Source organism: Hippopotamus amphibius, chromosome 2 (genome assembly GCF_030028045.1).
Source record: "Hippopotamus amphibius kiboko isolate mHipAmp2 chromosome 2, mHipAmp2.hap2, whole genome shotgun sequence".
Lineage (NCBI taxonomy): Eukaryota > Metazoa > Chordata > Mammalia > Artiodactyla > Hippopotamidae > Hippopotamus > Hippopotamus amphibius.
This window is the reverse complement of record NC_080187.1, coordinates 104789114-104813453: the sequence shown is the minus strand read 5'-3', so window position 1 is coordinate 104813453 and position 24340 is coordinate 104789114. Positions and strand designations below refer to the sequence as shown.

The window sequence follows — 24340 nt, the reverse complement described above, 5'->3', positions numbered from 1 at the left end:
ATTGCTTTAAAAATAAATGATACTAGGACTGAATCAAGAAAGAAGAAGGTTCATTAAAACCTTGAAGAAGAAGCCTCATCAGTTTCTGTATATTTCTCTTGACAATGCCTGAGAGATAGCTATATATTATGTTTATTTTTAGAACCAACTAGTCTCTTTTAACTTACACTGCTGGATGAAGAAAGCAAGAATACTCTCAGATAGCTCTGAAGTTTAGTGTGAGTGAGCTGCATTATTTCTTTCTATTAGAAGCTGCTGTCCCATCCTTCATTTTGGATGGATTTCTTCAGAATAAACATAGAGAAAAAAATTACCGTATGCTTTGGGCCTGTGGATACACTTGGCTCTTTTAATGAATAATATATGTGAACTAAAGGCATAATAAAGCAAGGCTTAAGAGTTTTATTCATCTTTTTAAGTATCTGAAAGGCCATGGCAGTTTGATTTTTCTGATTAAATTGCTCAAGACGACTGATTTACTTCCTGTATAAATAGATATTTCTAAAGAGCTTGAAGCATCAAGCATTCTCTTTCAAAGTTAAAAATTCAGAATATCAATTCTTGACTGTATTGCCTTTGGATTCATTCGAAAGTGTATAAAGGAAAAAGTTAAACTGAGGGTTTGGCTCAACAAATTTGTTTTGCTTTTCAAAGTAAATTAGTGCTGAAAAGCAAAATCAGACTATGAGATTATCTTTCAGTGACCAACACAAAAAAAGTAAAGAACGTTTCAAAATATTTAGTTAGTACTATAGCAAAAAATATCTAAAGGATATTGAAGTTATTTGAATTAAATACATATAGAATCAAAGTGCAAGTTACAAGTGAGATTTCAAAGATGACCAGCACCTGCGCCTCTTTCCATTGTCCACTTTTGTGCAATATTTTGACTTCTCTCATTTTATCACTGGTCTACTTTCTGTTTATGGACCCTTGGCTCTTAGTCAAAGCAGCTGATGCCCTTCTTTTAAATATAAGTGCAGCTGTCCTAAAGCTGTTGCCACAGAAAGTGTGTGTGTGTGTGTGTGTGTGTGTGTGTGTGTGTGTGTAGGGGGGTGGTGGTAGTGCTATTCAGGTGTGTATTGTTTAAATAAACTGGTAAAATAATATTCAAATATAGGAAATAGGAAAACTGTGGAATGCACACTAAGCTATAAAAAACCGTTTACTGGAGGCAGGATCAAGATGGCAGAGTAGGAGGACTCTGAGCTCACCTTCTCCCACGGACACACCAAAACTACAACTAAATATAGAAGAACACTCTTTAAGCATGACCTGAAGACTAACAGAAGAACTAGTCTACAATTAAGGATTTAAAAGAAAAAAACCATATTGAGATGGGTAAGAGGGGCAGAGACAGGATACGGTCATGACCCACACCACTCGCCGGTGACACACAAGTGGAAGAGGATATTACAAACTCAGAGGTCCTCCCTAAGGAGTGAAGGGTTTGAGCTCTGCATGGGGTACCCAATCCTGGGGACTGGCAGTGGGAAGAAGGGTCTCCTTAACTGGTTTTGGAAACTGGTGGGGTTTATGACCAGGGGAGTCAAAGGACTGTACAAACCCCAGAACCTGCTCCTAAAGGACTTATCCCCGTGCAGAGCCAGTATACTGAAAAGCACCTGGCACTCTAGCCAGCCTGCCAAGACCACCCCAGTAGGAAACGTTAAAGGACCATATAAGGCAAGCCCAGAGCTGGCATCATACTCCATCCTCTAAAATCAGGAGCAAGACAAGGATGCCCATTTGTGCTGCTTTTATTCAATATGGTATTGCAAATCCTAGCTACAGCAAGGAGGCAAGAAAAAGAAGTAAAAGGAATCCAAATTGGCAAAGAAGAAGTAAAAGTGTTTGCAGATGATAGGATACTATATATAGAAAACCCTAAAGATTCTACCAAGAAAACTATAAGAACTGATTAATGAATTTGGTAAAGTTGCAGAATGCAAAATTAAAATACAGAAATTTGTTGTATTTCTATACACTAACAACAAATTATCAGAAGAGAAATTGAGAAAATCCTGTTTATAGTTGCACCAAAAGGAATAAAATACCTAGAAATAAATTTAACTAAGGAGGTGAAAGACCTGTACTCTGAAAGCTAGAAGAAACTGATGACAAAAATTGAAAACACAAATAAATGGAAAGAGATATCATGCTCATAGATTGGAAGAACTAATAGCATTAAAATTCCATATTACTCAAAGCAATCTACAGATTAAGTGCACTCCATATTAAACTACACATGGCATTTTTCATGAAAGAGAACAAATAATGCTAAAACTTGTATGGAACCACGAAAGACCATGAATAGGTAAAGCAATCTTGAGAAAAAAGTACAAAGCTGGAGGAATCATGCTTGTAACTTCAAGCTCTGCTACAGAGCTATAGTAATCAAGGCAGTGTGATAATGGTATAGAAACAGACAAAAAGATCAATGGAACAGAAGAGAGAACCCAAAATAAACCCCCACCCCTATGGCCAGTTAATCTATAACAAAGGAGCCAAGACTATACAGTGGGGAAAAGATAGTCTCTTCAATAAGTAGTGTTGGGAAAACAGGACAGCTACATGTAATAGAGTAGACCATTCCCAAATAGAGTAGACCAAAACTAGACCATTTCCCCACACCATATACAAAAACTCAGCTCAGATTAAAGACTTAAATGTAAGACTTGATACCATAAAAATCTTAGAAGAAAACAGGTAGTATGCTCTTTGACATCAGTATTAGCTAGCTGTGTGTATGTGTGTGTGTGTGTATTTGGATCTGTCTCTTCAGGCAAGCGCAGTAAAAACAAAAATTAACAAATAGGACCACATCAAACTGAAAAGTTTTTGTGCAGCAAATGAAAGCACCAACAAATCAAAAAGATAACCTAGTGAACGGGAGAAGATATTTGCAAATGATATGTCCAGTAAGGGGTAAGTATTCAAAATATATGAAGAACTCATACAACTCACTATCCAAAAAGAAAAAAAAAAACAAAACAAAACACATCCAAACAATCCAGTTAAAAAATGGGCAGAAGACCTGAATTGACATTTTTCCAAAGAAGACATGCAGATGCCAAATAGACACGTGAACAGATGCTCAGCATTACTAATCATCATAAAAATGCAAATCAAAACCACATTGAAATATCACCACACACCTGTGAAAATGGCTGTTATCAAAATTCTACAAATAACAAATGCTGGAGAGGGTGTGGAGAAACGGGAGCCCTTCTACATTCCCACTGTTGGTGGGAATGTCAATTGGTGCAGTCACTGTGGAAAAGAGTATGGAGGTTCTTTGAAGTATTAAAAGTAGAACTTCCGTATGATCCAGTCATTTCACTTCTGGGTGTTTACCCAAAGAGAACAAAAACACTGGTTCAAAAAGAAGTATGCAGCCCAGTGTTCCTAGCAGCAATATTTACAACAGCCATGATATGGAAACAACCTAAGTATCTCTAGACAGATGAATGGATAAAAAAGATGTGACTGATGTTACATCAGCCATAAAAGAAAGAATGAAATCTTGCCATTTGCAACAACATGAATGGACCTCAAGGGCATTATGTTAAGTGAAATAAATCAGACAGAGTAAGATGAATAGTGTATGTTTCCATCATATGTAGAATCAAAAAATAATACAAATAAACAAACATAACAAAATAGAAACAGACTCAGTGGTGCAGGAAACCAAGTAGTGGTTGCCAGAGGGGATGGGAATTTTGAGTTGGGCAAAAAAAGGTGAAGGAAATTAAGACGTACAAACTACCAGTTTTAAAATAAATAAGTCACAGGGATATAATATACAGTACAGGGAATATAGTCAGTAATATTGTAATAACTTTGTACGGTGTATAATGTATGAACCTAATATAAGTCAACTGTACTTCAATTAAAAATATAAAATATAATAAAATGCCATTAGCTATTCAAAGCACTGTTGAAATAAACTTCTAGGCCCAGGATGGAGCCACAGCAAACTGGAATTTAAATAACTTCCCAACCATGTAGATGCTGCTTTTGAGTAGAAAGGTAGTGTTTCCATCAGTCACTCCCCAGATGCCAGGCCAGCTCTGGACTCTGTACTTTCTTCCTTCTTATTCACTTTCTGTTTTTCTCCTCCTGATTCCTTATTCTTCATCCTATAAAAGCATCCTGCCATCTGCCCCATTTTGCAGTTCTGCCAGCTTCATAAAGTGTTAAATAAAGTTAGTTTGTGTCACCTCTTAAAAGAAAACTGAGGGATTGTGGCTTCTCCTTTGTGTCTGGATATGGGGTATTTTTTTGGGAGCTTTTGAGTACTCTGTACAAAGTCAAAGGACATAATTAGCAATGCAGGGAATTAGAGGAGAGAAGAATCAAGATGGTGGAGTAGGAGGACGTGCGCTCGCTCCCTCTTGCAAGAGCACCGGAATTGCAACTGACTGCTGAACAACCATCGACAGAAAGACACTGGAGCTCACCAAAAAAAACCACCCCACATCCAGAGACAAAGGATAAGCCACAAGGAGACAGTAGGAGGGGCACAATTGCGTTAAAATTAAATTGCTTAAATGCTGGGTGGGTGACTCACAAGCTGGAAAACAGTTATACCGCAGGAGTCCTGAGGGTTCTGAGCCCCACATCAGGCTTCCTAAACTGGCAGCCCAGCAACGGGAGGAGAAATCCCCAGAGAATCAGACTTTGAAAGCCAGTGGGATTTAATTGGAGGACCTCCACAGGACTGGGGGAAATGGAGACTCCACTCTTGGAGGGCACACAAAAAAGTGTGCTCACTAGGACCAAGAGGGAAGGAGCAGTGACCCCATAGGTGACTGAACCAGACCTACCTGCTGGTGTTGGATGGTTCCCTGCAGAGGTGGGGGGCAGCTGTGGCTCACCGAGGAGACAGGGTCACTGGCAGCAGGGGTTCTGAGAAGTGCTCATTGGTGTGAGTCCTTCCAGAGTCCACCATTAGCCCCACCAAAGAGCCTGTAAGCTCCAGGGCTGCGTCACCTCAGGCCAAACGACCACAAGGGTGGGAACACAGCCCCACCCATTAGCAGGCAAGCAGATTAAAGTGTCACTGAGCTCCACCCACCAAATCACATTAAAGTTTTACTGAGCTCCACCCACCCAGCCCAACCCACCATCAGTCCCTCCCATCAGGAAGCACCCATGAGCCTCCTAGACAGCTTCCTCCACAAGAGGGCAGACAGCAGAATCAAGCAGTATCAGCGGTATTTCATCTTGTGGAACTGAAAATCACAGCCACAGAAAGACACAGAAAATGAAAAGGCAAAAGACTTTGTACCAGATGAAGGGACAAGATAAAACACCAGAAAAACAACTAAATGAAGAGGAGATAGGCACTATTCCAGAAAAAGAATTCAGAATAATGATGGTGAAGATGATCCAGGACTTTGAAAAAAGATTGGATGCAAAGATCGAAAAGTTGCAAGAAAAGTTTACCAAAGACCTAGAAGAATTAAAGAACAAACAAACAGAGATATGCAACACAATAAGTGAAATGAAAAATACACTAGAAGGAACTAATAGCAGATTAACTGAGGCAGAAGGATGAATAAGTGACCTGGAAGACAGAATGGTGATCATCACTGATGCAGAAAAGAATAAAGAAAAAAGAATGAAAAGAACTGAAGACAGCCTAAGAGACCTCTGGGACAATATTAAACGCAACAACATTTGCATTATAGGGGTCCCAGAAGGAGACGAGAGAGAGAAAGGACCTGAGAAGATACTGGAAGAGATTATAGTTGAAAACTTCCCTAACATGGAAAAGGAAATAGCTACCCAAGTGCAGGAAGCGCAGAGAGTCCCAGGCAGGATAAACCCAAGGAAAAACACACCAAGACATATAGTAGTCCAACTGACAAAAATTAAAGACAGAGAAAAGTTATTAAAAGCAACAAGGATAAAACAACAAATAACATACAAGGGAACTCCCATCAGGTTAACAGCTGATTTCTCAGCAGAAACTCTACAGGCCAGAAGGCAGTGGCACGATATATTTAAAGTGATGACTGAGAAGAACCTACAACCAAGAATACACTACCCAGCAAGGATCTCATTCAGATTCGAGGGAGAAATCAAAAGCTTTACAGACAAGCAACAGCTAAGAGAATTCAGCACCACCAAACCAGCCTTACAACAAATGCTAAAGGAACTTCTCTAAGTGGGAATCATAAGAGAAGAAAAGGACCTACAAAAACAAACCCAAAACAATTAAGACAATGGTAATAGGAACATACATATCAATAATTCCCTTGAATGTAAATGGACTAAATGCCCCAACCAAAAGACACAGACTGGCTGAATGGATACAAAAACAAGACCCATATATATGCTGTCTCCAGGAGACCCACTTGAGACCTAGGGACAGATGCAGACTGAAAGTGAGGGGATGGAAAAAGATATTCCATGCAAATGGAAATCAAAAGAAAGCTGGAGTAGCAATACTCATATCAGATAAAATAGACTTTAAAATAAGAAATGTTACAAGAGACGAGAAAGGACACTACATAAAGATTGAGGGATCAATCCAAGAAGAAGAGATAACAATGCAGGGAATTAGAAATGACATACAAACTCCATGTTTAAAGAGTTTGAAATGGTTGGAGAACCTAAATTTTCTTCATATCCATTTTGCTTTCAAAGCAGTGTCACAGCTTGGATGTTTGGTCCAGAATTCCTCAGAGTTCTGTCAGTAGTGCCACTCTCTTACTGAACAGATATTTCAGTAATTGCCACCTGGTCATGTCCTTATCATCATAATAAAAGAAGTCTTAGCTTGGGGGGATTTTTTATTTTTTGGTTCTTTTTTAGGTTATCCAAGCAGCACAATGTTGCTACCAATGCAGTGGCCACCAATGGTATCAAGTTCTTTGTACTATTTTTGAACCCATGTTAAAATTGCTGTCTACCTTTTCCTCCCTCTATTTCTTCCTCCCTACCCTTCCTTTCTCCCCTTGTCCATTCCTTCCTCCTCCCTTCCTTTCTCCTCTTGTTTGCTTTTTTGCTTTGTTTATTTATTTTGCAGTAAAGGACTTTACTTAAAATAAAAAAAAAAAAGAAAACTGAGGCATATTGAAAATTTTATTTGAGCTAAAATTGATTGGAATCAGGCAGCATCCCACCTAGCAGATGGAAAGGGGCTCCAAGGAGCTGTACAAAATGGAAGATTTTTGTAACCAGAAGGGAACAGGAACAAGCAAGTTGTACTGGCAAAAAAGCAGGTTGGTTATTGCAAGGTTACTTTCCTTTGAGGGGTGGCCAGTCTATCAGGAAAATGACCTAACTGGTGCTGATCAGGGGATTTCTGATTAAACGGTTTAAGATTCCATTTCTGGAAGAGCCAAAACTCCAATTAAGCTACATCGTGGTTTGGTGAAGTGGGGTTAGCATAAGCAACTCCATTTTTGGCCTGTTGTCTTGTTTTTAACACATATAAACTGTCTTCTTCAGTCATTTTTTTTAACAACATTTATTATAGATTTAATAAATGATTTAATCTTAAACCAGCTTTCTTCATGTATATAATCTACAAACTTTTAGCAAATAGACGTATAAAGAAATGAAATCAATTCTTTCTACTATAGCACCACCAATTCAGATAATCCACATATTGTGATTTTTGGAATCATTTCCAGCTATCAATTATATATTAAAATTATATTAATATCCATATCACTTGGATACTGATGTAGATAGAGAAAATGATAAATGATTTTCTGGGTCATACCATTGTTTACCTAATAGTTTATGAACTCCAGAGTTGTACTAAGAAAAAACCTACACTTTAGGTAACTTCTGTAAGAAATCTCTAGCTGTAGGAGACTAAAATGTATTCTTTTCTGTCTCTCTTAGACACATTTTCTCTCTAAAATATCATATCTGTTCCTTAAGATGCTATAAGGGCAAAACTACCGCAGTGATGAAAATACAAAAACAATTTGTTTAGAATCCAGGTGTGCATTCACCTGCTGGCGTACCTGACCTCAGCACCTCCTGTTGCTAATTCCCTTCCCTCACATCCTCCAAAATAGTCATTCAGCGTCAATCACATTGTTAGGATACACTTATCTGGTCAAATCAGTACTGTAAGGCCCAAGGCCTCAGGCATACAGAAACATTCTTATTAGGTGAAATATTCCAAGGACTCAGAGTTTATATCCAAGGACCAGCCAGGGGACAGGCCTGAAATGAAATGTAAAGGATTTAAGCAACTTAGACCTCCCAAGTTAACCCATTTCTCACCATCTGATCACCCCATTATTTGATTAAATACTCCATCATAACAATTTTCACCACTTATTGGACATTAACCAGCACTATTCAAACATTACCATATTTTTTTTTCTCAGCAAAATAATAAGAAATCCATTTACTGATGCAGAAGAGGAGGTCAGCTAACTTAACTTCCCCACACTACAGGGCTAGTAAATATTAGAGCTGGTATTTGAACACAGTCCCTGAGTTTATAGCCTTGCAGTTTGCACTTCTCCATTTATCACACACCCAGGAGAAAATTAAGCGTTCAGTCTAGAGGAGAAATATCCTATAAAAGAAGAGGAACTGGAGTTCAGAAATGTAATACATACTGACGTTGCTTTGGTTTAAGCAGATGGCCACATCATCATATCCCAGTTTGGGATAATCAGTGTGCCAAAGAGAGAATGACCACGAGAAAAAGACCCTACTTCAAAATTCCTTAGCCCTTTTACTAAGTCTGCTTCTTTAGATGTTTAATATATTTTTAAGAGCTGCTGGATAGTGGGAATAATATGTTGTAGCAAGTATTGATTATATTGTCTTAACAGAATGTTGGATTTGATTCTGCCAATCTGGTAAATTATGGGTAGATACTATTCTTCCTCTGATGCTTGGTTGATCTTATTCTGCATTAGTGTGAATCTATTTTGGTTTTGTTCTTTGTCCCAGGGTGTGTCCCTTCATTCAGGGTGTAGTCTTTTCTCAAAACGTATGGGCCTTTCTGACAGTTTGGGGGAATACCTGGGGTGCCCCAGTAAGGTCACTTCATCTGATGAGCCTGGACTTCTGTGTCTGTCCTTGGATCAGCCTCTGTTACCTCCTGCACGGAGCTTTCAGCTGTGGCTGTAATGCCCAAGGACGCTGTACACAGGGCTCCTCTGCACATCTCAGTTCATGTCTCATTTCCTGGGACCCCCGTTAAGACTGCTGGGCGTGCCCTGCCCCCTCCTCTACAATCTCCCATCCCACAGCTTTCACTCTGCATTTGTGCAGATGCACACTCTAGTCTGAGGCCCTCCAGCTCTGCAGTGTTGAGCACAGATCAGTGCCCCATTTTTCTGGAGGGTGCCCCAGAAAGGAAACCAGGAGGAAGATAGGGTTCACCTCCATGGTTTTCCTTCCCTCAAGGATCACAGTGTGGGGACTTCCCTGGCGGGCCAGTGATTGACTCTGTGCTTCCACTGCAGGGGGCACGGGTTCCATCCCTGGTCAGGGAACTAAGATCCACATGCTGTGTGGCAAACAAACAAACAAACAAACAAAAAAACAAAGAGGATCACAGTGTGGCATTGCTTCTTGTTCAGTGCTTAAAAAACTATGCCCATATAATTTGTCCGGTTTTATAGTCATTTACTGTGGGAGGGCCAGGAGTAACAGTTACTCTACCAGTGCTGAAATCAGAAGTCAAATAAAATTGTTTAATTGACGTGTGTAACCCTTCACAATTTAACATCAGTTTGCTTTCCTGATCATATTTGTTCCATTCACATCAACTCAGTGTGTTTCAAGCAAGTTTAAAACTCAGTTCTTTTAAGTATACCCTTCTGTGTTCTTGCAATGCTTTTTCATCTCTTTTTCTATCAGTGAAGTCTTACTTCGTTTTCAAGAACCCATGTAAAGTCCTATTTCCCCTGTGAAGCTGCTCCCAACCACTCTCACCAATTCTGAAATCCTCTGACGTTTATCTATATCACCTATAGAACATCACAAATTTTACAAGTATTTCTGTGTAAATCTGCATTGCTTGCAAAACAATTATGAGATCTTTAAGGGGAAAAGTATCATTTGCTTTTCTTTGCTAGGTGCCTAAAGCAGTTGCAATATTTTAATGGCATTTTTTGACAGCCTGCATTAAAAATGGGGGGTATTATGTGTCTGATGCTATTAGCTTATCACTAGCACTGTTAGTAGTGGCCGCTAACTACTATGAGTGGTTAGCATGATCAACTTTATTAAATGCGTTGCTTTAATTACTTCATGCCTTCTTTCCAATGGCCTTATGTGGTAAGTGGTAAGTGCTCCATTTCAGAGTTGAGAAATACTAAGTAAATACTAGGTAGAGAAACTTGGTAACGATCACTCAGAAAGGAAGTAGCAGAAGGATTATTTCAATGTAGATGTGTCCATTGCAATTCACTAATGCCACACTATGGTGATTTATGTAAGTCAGAGGTCTGCAGAGACAAATTAGGATTTTATTTGAGAGGTAATTTTTTAAATGTCATACTCCATTATTAGCATATCCACATGTAGAATTACTGAAGAAGAGAATACGAATGAAGGTGATTTTTCTTTGGGCATAATTTTTCACTCTTTAGCGAAAAACATTACCACACTATTGATTTGGGATGGGACTTTAGAGATGCACCTGATTAATTACTTATTAGTAAAATACATCCAAATCCTGAAATATTTCTAATACACTTTAATTTATTTAAATTTGGAATGTGTAAAATGTAATTTTTGAGAATTTGGAAAATATATTTTAATTATCATATTTCAGAATATAAGTAAGTAGAAATTTGCAGTTTACTTAAGGAGAAAGAGGTTAATACACTAGACTAAGGATTTCTGAAAATAAATAACTTAATATATTGAAATCATGCCTTATTAATAGGCCAATAGCATTTTATAAAGAACCACATTTTATGTAATAATGAAATTTCAAATATATTGATTTTTCTAAGTAGTACTGAACTTTTTTCTTCTTAAATATTTTGTTAAATTATATTCTGTTAGTGATATAAATTTGGTCAGTTAACTAAATATGATAACCTAAAAGGTCTTAAATATGTGAGTGCCATTTGGTTCTATAAACCCTAATATTATCTGAATTTTCCCCAGGACCAGATGGCTGAGTTTTGAATTAAAATCTACTGATTCTAAGTGAACACTTTAAATTGAGCTATATTGTCAAAAATGCATATTATAAATATCAGAAATTTATTTTATAGTAGAAATATAGAGTAATGTGTTATCTGAAAGAACAGAAATTTTACTTTAAAACACTATAATTTCAATGAATTTTGTAACTAGAAAATCTAGGCATCTAGTTCTCTTAAAACTATCTACTACTGGATTATAGATTGAGTTCAGGGAAGGCTTGCAGTTCAGTGGAACACTCATCATTTGAAAATTGAATGAAATACCATCCCTGAAAGAGTTATAAGACCCCACAGGAACAGTGCTGGTAAATATGGAGAATTCTTTTTTGCTTAGCCTGACTATGGAACAACTAATCAATAAGCATATCTTTTTATGACCAATGTCAATTGCTTTTTTGGAATTTATTGTAGACCTCTATGTTCCAGACTTCAAGATAACTATGTGGTTTTCTATTATAACATATAGAGAGACTAGAAGAGTAGTATCTTTATAAATAAAAGAAAGGATTTATAATTTTTGAAAGAAGATAACTTCATATAGTCTTGGTAATTGCCTTCCTGTTTTCTTTAAAATAACTAAGATATTCTGCGTCTGTTTTTGCTGTCAAACTTTTTGATCTACTTTTTTGATCTGCTCTCGTTACATTTTTGGCAGTCTGTTTCATCTTTCTGTGATTCAGTAGCAAAGTAATATATTACATTAGTTGTTCTAAAGTTTCTGTAAAGGCTTTAATAGATTATTAAATTTAAACTGAATATGATATTCATCATTAGCTTAAAGAAATTATTAAATCTACACCTCTAACTCTCCCAAAGTGAAAATTCCTAGCAAGACAAAGTACATGTATTAAATCATAATGCACCCGAGAAGAAGAATATTCTACTTCTAGGGTAAAGCACCTAAATATCTTCAAAGTGTTAAGATTTCTTGATTACTTCTGAAAATATACAATTTTATAAGCATTCTTCATAATTCTTACTCTTAGAATTGTACTTAATTTGTCTCTAAAGGCAATAATTGCCTATTGAATAACCCCCTTGTTTACATCAAAGATTTAGGCTTCAAACTGTAAGAACTAGTCCCTCTAATCTCTATCTATCTATTTTCTATGGAAAGCATTCCTAAGAAAAATAATATTTGATCTAAGATGCTTAAGACCCTAAACTCAATTATCTCTAATTTAATAAAGGAAGAGACTTCACTTTTTTTTTTAATCTTTTTGTTCCTCTATTAGTATCCTAAGGCTGCCATAGCAAAGTACCACCAAATAAGTGACTTAACAACAGAAATGTACTCTCGCAGTTCTGGAGATGGTCCAGTCTGGAGATCTGAGATTCAGGTGAGGACAGGGCTGTGCTTCCTCTCTCCTGGCTTCTCATGGTTCTTTGTCCTCACCTGTTCTATAATGCATGTCAGTCCATGCCCAGATTTCCCCCTTTTGATAAGGACACCAGACACATTGAATTAGGACTCACCCTAGTGATCTTGTGTTAACTTGATAAGCTCTGCAAAGACCCTGTTTCCAAATAAGTCACATTCTGACGCAACATTAATTTGTCAGGGACGCAAGTGAAGCCATAACATTCCCGTATCTGGCATGGTGATTGACACATAGCTGATATTCAATAAATATAGGTTAACAGATTTTTTAAAGAGTGTCAATGGGAAGACAGTTGAATTAAACTCAAACTGAAATAATGGTTCCTGAGATGATTATTACTATAATAGGAAGAAATTATGTGTGTATATATTTGTATTCAAGGTCAGAATTGAACATTGGGTCCAGAAAACAAGAAAAAATTTAGATCATGGGGGAATAATTCAGGGGTAGCAGCCAGTTTTGCTTTTTTTCCTTTTTTCTAAATTGTAAAATGATCATGTTTTCTCCATGATCACCAGAAAAATGCCATTTTGGACATCAATAGAACCAACTTATTAGATCAAATTCAAGTGAATTGCACTCAGCAGTGTCTATTCTGTAACATTCGTTCAGTGTATGATGCTTATACACATTTGAATCTACTATAAGCTCTTTTGCCTTAATCTACATTGCTGTGTGGAATATGTAGAATTTTATGAATGAAGTAGAGATATAGTGTGTTACTCAGGATCTTCCAGAGAAACAGAAACAATAGAGAGGATAGATAGATAGATGATAGATAGATATGATATACAGATGATAGATAGATAGAGGTGATAGATGACAGATAAAGATAGATTATAGATAGACAGATAGACAGACTTATAGGTAGACAGACTGATAGATAGATGGATGGATTTGTTATAAGGAGTTGGCTCATGTGATTATAGAGTCTGAGACTCCTATGATATGGAGTTGTCAAGCTGGAAGACCCAGGAGAGCTAATGATGTAAGTTCCGTTCTGAGGGCAGAAAGAGGTCCCAGCTCAATCATCAGGCAGAGATAGCAGATCTCCTTTCATCCACATTTTGTTCTATTCAGGCTTCCAACAGATTGGGTGATGCCCATTCTCACTGGGGCGGGAAATCTTTTATAGTCAGTCTACACACTCAAATGCTAATCTCATCTGGAAACACAATCACAGACATAGCCAGAAATAATGTTTAATCAAATATCCAGGCACTCCATGGTTCAGCCAAGTTGCCACATAAAATTATCCATTATATATGGATGAAATTGTCTTTCCAGATTTTGACCCAGCATAGGTTGGTTTAAATTAGGAGGAAAACTTCAGGAGCAAAAGCCTCAGAGTATATCTCTGCCTATCCATCACTTTTCAGAATCTCATCTAGTTTAGGAGTCCAGGATGTGATTTGAGGGACTCCTTCTTAGGTTGTCTCCATCAACCCCATCCTGAAAAATCATTTTTTCTTTTCCTACTAATTTTTAGTGCCTCTAAAAACTTTACAATAGTGACTTATCATTCTGCCTATTCCTTTTATAATTAATCATCCCAGTTTTCCAAAGAGAAAAGAAGGGTTCTACCTATGTGTAACATGCATTGTATCCAATGGTTTACTAATTATACAAATTAATGCATATGTCAATATTTGAGACTATATTATAGCTTTACCAGCGTCAGTTAGCAAAGGATATGTATGTGAGCCTGTGTGTGTGTGTGTATGTGTTTGTGTGTGAGAGTGTGTAATCCCCTCATCGTTAACTTGTAGGGTGTGAGGTTGAAGTAAGGATATGACGTCATTATTAGAGTTACTGAAAAGTAAAGAGTCTTCCAATTTGAGGTCAACTTGAATGAAAAAATGATGGGGAAGGCAGGTCTTCAGCTGGCTGAGGAAAAGCCTGCACCAGATGCTGAGTGCCAGCAGGATTCTCTCTTCATTTTCATGACTATATTTTGCTTCTGTCTGTGCATTAGTTTTGTTCTTCTGCACTGATGACAGGTTTCCTTCATAGGATAGAAACATGGTTAAAACAGCTTTTGATCCTAACCTTCCACAATTCCCATCAAAAACCAATCAGAGGGGCTTCCCTGGTGGTGCAGTGGTTAAGAATCCGCCTGCCAATGCAGGGGACATGGGTTCGAGCCCTGGTTCAGGAAGATCCCACATGCCGCGGAACAGCTAAGCCCATGCGCCACAACTACTGAGCCTGCGCTCTACAGCCCACGAGCCACAACTATCGAGCCTGTGTGCCACAACTACTGAAACCCACATGTCTAGAGCCCATGCTCCACAACAAGAGAAGCCACTGCACTGAGAAGCCTGCACATCGCAACAAAGAGTAGCCCATGCTCACCGCAACTAGAGAAAGCTCGCAGACAGCAAGAAAGACCCAACACAGCCAATAAATAAATAAATAAATTTATAAAACAAAAATGAAGGACTGACTCTCATTTTCTTTTTGTGTTCTAAAAATTTCCTAGGGAAAACCGTGATAGAAAAACATTTAACTGGTCAGGATGGGGCTCGGTATTAACTCCTGGCCCATCAACTGTGCTGGGAGGGGCGTCATGTAAATTCATGTCACTCCTGGTGCAGCTGTTCAGAATCAGTAGAATAGTGATTTGCAAGAGAAGTCATTGTGTTTTTCTTACATAAGAAGAAAAGGAACTGAGAATCAAAATAATAGGTGACTCCCACAGCAGCAAACAAAAAACTAAATTTTAAAAAATCTCTTGTTATGTAAAAAGCCTTTTGGTAAAAAAAAAAAAAAAAAAGCCTTTTGGTAAGACCTCAAGAAATAAAACGCAAAATATCGTAGCCCCTGACATCAAACAGCATCCATCCTTCAGTGAGATTGGAGAAAGGGAGAAAAGCAAGCCTAGTGATCAAACATCGATAGTGTCCCAAGGACATTTCCTGTCGGTTCTTTGGGATAGCCCTGCGGAAAGCTCTGTGTTTTTTTAAGCTCTGTTATAGGTAAAGAAACTAACCCTCAGAAAGGTTAAATGAACCATCTAATTTCATATAGCTGTGAAGTCTGGAAGTAGATTTGAATCCAGGCTTGAATCTAACATAATGTAAAGACCAAATATGTAAGATATGAGAAAAGGGACACATGAAATAGTGGGTGGGTTCAAAGGAAGGAGAATTGCATCTGTCATAGGATAAACAACGAAGGTTTTATGGAGAAGGTAATTTTTAATATGAGCCTTTAGGGGTAGGTACCAATTCTTTTGATAAAGATAATGTCATGGACAAAAATTCAGGGTTCAGAAACCATGGTGTATATTTGGACAACAATGAGTTATCCAAAAGAACTCAAATATTGAGACAAATCAAGAGCAGAAAAATAGTTATGTTTCAGTATTTTGATAAGAAGATATATATATATATATATATATATATATATATGCCTATACATATATAAATGGGAAAAAGTAGGTTCCAAAATTCTTTTTGATTTTCTGATTAATCAAAGACTTCTTGGCAAGGCCTGTGAATTCTCTGTTAGTCATTTTAAAAGTAGACCCTGAGGTTTGTTGATAACTCTTGGGCTGTGGGACACATTTTGAAATTTTGATTCTCTTAGTCAGTTTGATGCTGCAGAAAATGTCTCAAAACCAGTTTTATATAAATTCTTAGTGAATGGTTAGATAATGTGGTTATTTTTGGAGTTGTACGAAAGCTACATGCAGGCAAAATAAAACATAGAATTAAATAAATCCATTAAAATCTAAACAAATACTATACATTGAAATATAATATGACTAGTAAGTCTCATCTACATTAGTCTGAATTAACTTGATAATTACTTTAATGACTTCTTTTGGCACTATCACAGATTTCTTTATATTGATAGAATGCATAGTCTTAGTAGTTGAAGTAATGTTTCAACAAATAAAATTAGTACAATATGGAAACAAGCGATCAAATCCTGAGAAAGTCACGTGGCCGATGGTCGCCCAAGTTGAAACTATGGGCAGAGCCATTTGTTAGTGGAAAAATAATCACCTCACAGAGTCCACTGAAGTAACATATTTCAGTTAAAACTGTTTAATTTAATGAAAACCAGCATGCATTTCCCAAACTGTAAATAAGAACTGTCCTTGTAAACATCTGGTGTCAATAAACAGATTTTGCTCAGCAAGCAGAGGATTACTTTTGTGAATCACATATTTCCTCAGGCCCCAAAGCCTGGGAGGCACTAAGAGCTTGCATGCTGATTATGATTTGATATGATTCCAAGTCTCAACCCAGTTTGGAATGATCGTTCAACATAGTCCCCAGTCTCTTTCATTTCTCATTAGTCCTCCGGGGCATGCTGTCTTGGTCCCCCCGGATGACTATTTCTTTTTTTTAATTACTATTTTTTATTATCTATCATCTGTCTATCTATCTATCATCTATCTATCATCTACCTATCTATCATCTATCTATCTATTGACTGCAGTGCACGACGTGCGGGGTCTTAGTTCCCAGACCAGGGATTGAACCCACATCCCCTGCAGTGCAAGCACAGAGTCTTAACCACTGGACCACCAGGGCAGCCCCCAGATGATTACCTCTGCCTGCTCTGCTAGCTCTGCTTCCCGTTATCTCACTCAGCCACCCCATTGTCCCCATCAGGCTGAGATTCTTTCTTTGCGTTGAGTGCGGTTGCCACTTCAAATGGATCTCCCCCTCTTCTTCCACTTTCAGAAATTCAGTTCCAGTGTTCAGAGAGGTTAGTTTTCATTCAGTCCAGCTTCCTTCACCATTTCTTCTGGGGATCTGTGAACTCACTGTGGACACACGATTCAAGGAACCACTCTAAGAGAAATTACAAATTACATCTTTCATTGATAATCAGAAGAAAAATAAAATTGGCCTTTTCAGTTTTCCTTCTTTTTTTTTAGGTTTAGTTTTTATTTTTTAAATTAATTTTTATTGGAGTATAGTTGCTTTACAATGTTGTGTTAGCTTCTACTGCACAGCAAAGTAAGTCAGCCATGCATATACATATATCCCCTCCCTTCTGGATTTCCTTCCCACTTAGGACACTACAGTGCATTAAGTAGGGTTCCCTGTGCTATGTTCTCATTAGTTATCTATTTTATACATAGAGTCAATAGTGTACCTGTGTCAATCCCAATCTCCCAATTCCTCCTCAGTTCTGCTACTAAACAGAGAAGCAGCACTGTCATAAATGCCATTGGAAGAAGTGGACTCCTGCAGGATATTGACTGGTGACAGGACGTATTTCATTTTATACTGTATGTCAGCTGCCATGTGATGTGAAGGGAAGCTCACTACATTGAGGATGAGTCAGAGGTTGTGCCAGACGTTCACAGAGAGGGTACAGCTCTCACCTCCACTGCTTCTCTCTCCTTCTCAGAAATGGGGCACAGTTAATACATGTTTTGTTCTGCTTTTCCTTTTTTACCTTCATGCATAATGTATCGTAGAAGCAAAGATGCTTGAAATTATGTAATGTATCATTCAAGTGAAGTAATCAAGATAACCCTCTAAATCTTAACTAAGTTTGGCTCCCTTTTAAGTACCATGTTATTAATGATGCTTTTCTACAAACACAACTGCTTGACCTCTTTCTTCTTCTTTATAACGAGCGAAGGATAATGAATCAGGCAGAACTAATTTTAAATGAGAACAAAATAGTGATTAAACACGAGGTTAATTTTGCATACAATTTTTTGATGTTGGAAATGCACTAATAAAACTATTGCAAATTAGACATGGTAAGACAAGATAAATAAGCAAAACGAGACTCATCTCTCTGGGTTGCAAAATGAAATGTTCGAATCCATTGCCTTATCTTTTTGCACTCATATGCTACCAATCATGTTAAGCATTATTCTGTTTATAAACAACTTTACATGTGAAACTGACATACAGTAGAAATATTTATAACTCGACAGCTCTTTGGAGTGGGACTAACATGTGCAGTATAGGCTAAATATATACTATCAGTCGCATGTGTTTTTGCTGCTAGGTTACGACTTTAAGCTATGTTATGTCTGGGTGAGCAACACTTTATCATTCAAACCGGGCACTACTTACGATTATACTGGGGCACCAATGTAAACCTGGAGAATCCTGAGTACGCTGGGATAGATGATCACCTGATATCATTGTGTAATGAGGATTTATTGTATTTGGGGGCTTTTGTTTTAACCGTTTCATTATGTTTTGTTGATTTTATGCAGAGATGCTAACAATGAGGGAACTTCAAAGGCAGTCTGCAGTTTCAACTCTCTGTACACGTTGCATTGCTTGGTGTACCTTCTGCTATCAAATTTCACAATTTGGAGTTCTTTGAGCATAAAAACCTTTGCCTTAATTTAAACAGTCCTATCTTTTTGGCACCAATAATATGAAAAAAGAACACTTATACTTACATATGTGTTGTAATAGATTAGTTTTCATATTGCAAGAGGACTATCAATATAAACGTTTTCTCGTTTATGTCTCTGCTTGCTTTTATAATATTGTAGATTCAAAATACATAAAAAAAACAGTAAATGGCTCATGAAGAGAACTGTAGGACAGGGAAATGTTAACAAATCTAATACTTATTGAAAATTATTATATCCCTGCACTAAGCCTGGAGCTTGTATGTATATTATCTCATTTTTAGTTCTCAAAATGGCCTTTGAGATAGGTATATATCACCTTAATTTTCTCACGAAAAACTGGAGTAAAAAAAAAGTTGTTTGCCCAAGATTGCAGAGGTTTTAAAAAATACACCTGGGAGATAAAACTGGGTTCTGATTCTCGCAGCTGTGCTTTTTCTACATCTTTGTACAGGTCGTCTGTATGTCCTATATAGATACCCATAAAAAATAAAATTAATGATGGCATGACAGCTCAAATTAGTATTAAAATACCCTTGAATGTTATTTTATAATACATCCATTAAGTATAAATTAGAGATAGAATATAAACTACAAGTTAGTTACTCGTAGTTACTATTATAACACACTTGAACATAATTAGACCGTTCATCAATTTATTCAGTAAACAGGTAAGCACCTAATATTCACAAGAAACAAATTCTAATAAATTGGACTTCCCGTTATCACAGAACCCACAAGTTGCTGAGGCAACATGGACAAGTTACCTGTCTTAAAGGTTGGTTTCAATCTCAGGATTTCTCAGGAATGCCGTTTAAAAACAATTTCATCTACTTCAGTCAGTAACATGCATGATAGAGTGTAAACACAAGCTCTGACAGCCAGGAGACAATAACACATTTTACCCAAAACCTCAGCTTTGCAGGGAAGAGCGTTATTTTCAGACAAACATTTTGTCAAGTATTTTGTTTGTGGCAAGTGTTGTTTCCTCCTAAAGAAATATTAGTGTATCCTATTTTTTATTAATCCCATAGTGATACTTAGCAAAGGTTACTGTCTTCTGTTCTTATTGGGGGGGGGGTTGTTTGTGAAGAACTTGCTCTTATAGAAAGGAATCAGTGTCACTTTCCAAAGACCCTCAAAGATTGGGTGCCATACATCTAGGGCAAAAATTATAAAAAAGAAAGGCTTGGATGCTTCATTGAGTTTTGATCTGAGGGTGGAAATATCTTCTCGTTGATGTTTCCCTTGATTATCTTGGGTCTTTGAACTTTGTGTTTCTGACCGTGAACCTCTGTAGTCCAGCCTGCTCTCTCTGGTCTCTGTGTTATACCCAGTTTGTTATTGTACGAACACAGGGTTACTTTGCACCAGTAACCGGATGCCTGCTCTAAGTTGGTCTGAGGATAGCCAGTAGTGCTCCGTAGACCATAGTTTTTGCTTGTTGATGTTCCCTGACACAATGATGCACTAGGTGTTTGAAGCCTCAGAAGGATTATCACACACCTGTCTTCCCACCTTCTGAATCTGATGTCTGTGTTCCTTATTCTGCTCCCCATTGTATCATTATGTATTAAGGAATGTTTGAGAGGAAGGGGTGTTAATTAACACAAGAGACTTGAGAATAGATCACCTAAAGGGGAGGTGAGCCAATTAAAAGGAACAGTGAGAACTATTGTGTGTGCAAATTCAGAATAACGCTGAAGCAGGCACAAAATAACAAGATGAGGAGGATGACAAAATAGAGAGAGGGAAGAGACTCCGATGAAAGTAGCACTGGAAGGGGCAAAGCAGAAATGAAAGGTCAGTCTCTACAGAACAGGGAATTTACAGAACCTGAATGAAGAGAGATGCAGGGTTAGCGTGAGAAATAACTATTAAAAAGTAGAGAGAAAACAATAGTCACATTTTTCTCCCAGGGAGAAAAATAATAGTCACATTTGTTATCTAATAAAAGAAAAACTGACAATAATTCAAAGTACCTTTGTCAAAATTAACAGCATTATTGTGATATACTGAGTTCACGTGGACCAGGTTGTCATATGTGCCCTGTACTAAGCTGAAAATTAAAGCTCTCGTTCGTATTTTTTTTAATCTGAAGTGTTATACATAACATGAACAAGCCAAAATAGTTCTGGTGTGTATAAAATGACTCAAACGGAGCCTGTAAGGACTTTCAAATGTTTTGAGAGTTAACAGTCGTGAACAATCTGGGTCGCTTTATGGTGTCCCTCCTGATGGTGGTCTACAGCCTGCCACGTGGTGCAGTTCTCTTTGCAAAGGAATCAGCCCATCAGGAGATAGACGCACATGTGCTCATCTCATTAACACCATCACTAAATGACTGACCTAGACAATAATCATAACAGAAGAAAAGTAGTTTCTTATCCTGGAGCTTTCACACAGACAATTTGAAATGAGAAATTTTCTGTTTTAAATAATCTGAACATGTTTAGAAAATAAAAAGAAATATGCCTTATTGAGTATATAGATGGGAAGTATCCATTTCTCATTTTCAAATTGATAACATTCCTTTCTAATAACAAGGTCAAGGAATTTAATGATTTATAGCCATAAAATTTCACAGATTGAATGCCTTTCCTTAAGTTAGTCAGGTTAACAAATACAAAGGCACGCACTGTAACTTCTGTATGCGAAGAGTTGACAGTTGATTTAGGAAGTTACTTAAACTGCAGTTACAAATAACACAAGGCAGTAGGTTCTTAGATACCTTACAGGGGTGGGATGGGGAGGGTGGGAGGGAGGCTCAAAAGGGAGAGGATATGGGAATATATGTATATACATAGCTGATTCACTTTGTTATACAGCAGAAACTAACACAACATTGTAAAGCAATTATACCCAATAAAGATCTGAAAAAAAAAAAGTAGAGGAAATAATTCATGCTACAAACTTAAAAAAAAAAAAAAAAAACAGAGATCAACAGGGATTGCATTGATCAGAGCAAAATGGGTGAAAATACTAACCTGAAAGTCGTGCACCAATTGCATTCAATGAGGTGGCAATAAGAAAAGCCTTCTAGGGAAAGGAATGAAATCAGAGATATAAGAATGAAAGTGTTTTTGTTAGGGGAGACTGAAACAGCAGCGTGAGGGCAAGGTACTCCCAGACACCAAGTCCTCACAACCAGGTAGAGGAATTAATAAAAATTAAATATAGGAACTACTCTTAAAAGAAGGTTAAAAGTATATCTAAACACACACATACACAATACACACACACACACACACATACACACAACATACACAGCAAAGTGAATTTGTGAGAGATCAGTTCTCATGACTCCTCCCAGCACTCTAACTCCTTCTGCCTCCAAATTCCTTGGTGGGGAGTAGGATTCTCTGTCCACCTCCTTCCTGTCCTTCTCCCTCCCCTTGGGCATCCGTCAAATGAGACCTTTCTCTCCATCTAGGAGGAAAGTCCAAACCTGTGGAAAATGTTCTATGAGCTGGTAGGTTGAGCTGTACATATACTAAATAGATGCTTAAGGAATTTAGAAAAACACTTTTTCCTCTATGAACAGTGCCTCTCTTTCCTGGCTTCTCTCTTCCTAAAGAGGTCAAGAAAGTTAGTTTCACATTGCCAAACTTTTTAGTCGTCTGTTTTGTTCTAGTTTCTCCTTGTCTGATGCAAAAAGCTTCATGGTTTCATCCTCAAAGTGAGTGGCTGCAGAGAAACCTAAGTTAAGGCAAAAAATAAATAAAATAAAGTGTGTTCTTTTCGCATTATAGATAATCACATTCACCAGGTCCATATGTGAAGCAGGGACTAATACATGCAAATGCTTTCTGTAATTGCTTTCTTTCTCTGGGTTACAAATTCCTAACAATATAAATCTGACCTTTGAGAATTACTTTTCCTGATCTCTTCTGACTTACCCTCTTGCTCTTTTGATACCATCTGTTGCCTTCTTTTTTTCCTTTGACTTTTCTTTATCTCTTTTACTAGATTATGTTAAACATCCGTCTCCTTGGATGTTTTTGCTGAGCCTCAATAAATAAACTTAATGTTATTTTTATATATTCAAATTCAATGACTATGGAAATTTGACTACATTTGTCTCTCTTTGCCACTTCCTCTCATCCTCCCATTTGGATTATTATTTATAGTATAGTTAATCTGACCTTCCACTCACTTTTACTCAAACTAGGATGAATACGTGGATGGGAGAGTCTACAGGAACTAAAGTTATGTGTCAGGTAATGTCTGCCGTAGAAGGAGCTTCAAGGAATGGACTGTGACATTAGTCCTAAGAGTAAATGGGTAACATAGTTTACCAATTTGCAGTAGTGTTAGTGTTGGAATCAGTCCTAGAATGCTGTCAGTCCCATGGGTTGAGTTTAACCCTAGATATGTCTTCTTTCTAAACTGTCTTGAACTTTAATAAAATTTTCACGTACATTTCAGTTCCTTTGAGGGGGCGTGCCCACTTTTCCTTGTGCCCCATTCACCTGATTCATTTATTTCAGTGACTTGCCTATCCCAGAAGCAGTGAGTACCTTAAAATTTCTTCTGGTTATTGATGGTATGTTCTTACCACTTTGACCTAAGTTTGTTTTCCTGAAATAAAGGATAGAGATAGGTTTGTTTGAGGTTTTAACAGGTACGTGTCAATACAGATGTGCTTTTCTTTTTCTGAGAAATAATTGACATATAACATTGTGTAAGTTTAAGGTGTACGATCTGTTGATTTGATATGTTTATATATCTCAATATGATTACCGCCATAGTGTTAGCTAACACCTCCATGGTGTCCCACAATTATCATTTCTTTTTGGGATAGAAACAATTTTTCTTGAGTTTCTTAGCAACGGTGAAGTGTGTAATGTAGTATTGTGGACTAAAATCACTATGTTGTGCATTAGATCTCCAGAATTATTCATCTTGCAACTGGAAGTTTGTACCTTTGACCAACATCTCCCCGTTTCACCCCTACCCACCCCAATCCCCTGGGAACCACCATTCTACTCTCTGTTTTATTAGTTTGGCTTTTTTAAGCTTCCATGTATGAGTGATAACATACAGTATCTATCTTTCTCTGTTTGACTTGTCTCACTTAGTATAATACCCTCAAGATCCATCATCCCTGCTTGTTTCTCATGGCTAAATAATATCCCATTGTATATATTTACATTCCTACCAACAGTGCACAAGAGTTTCCTTTTCTCCACATCCTTGCCAACACATTCTCTCGTCTTATTGACTATAGACATTCAAACAGGTGTGAGGCGGTATCTCATTGCGGTTTTGATTTGCATTTCCCTGCTGATTAGGGATGTGGAGCATCTTTGTATGGACCTGTTGGCCATCTGTATGTCATCTTTGGAAAAATATCTATTCAGTTTCTCTGTCCATTTTTAAATTGAATTGTTGAGTTGTTGGTTACTGAGTTGTGTAAGTTCTTTTTATATATATATATATATATGTAT

At 37.4% G+C, this 24340-nt stretch overlaps 1 protein-coding gene across 1 annotated transcript in view; it reads left to right on the top strand.

The window, feature by feature from the left end:
- GALNTL6 (polypeptide N-acetylgalactosaminyltransferase like 6) overlaps window positions 1–24340 on the top strand; it is a 1169120-nt gene that overhangs the window by 37364 nt on the left and 1107416 nt on the right. The gene's annotated exons all lie outside the window — the stretch shown is intronic.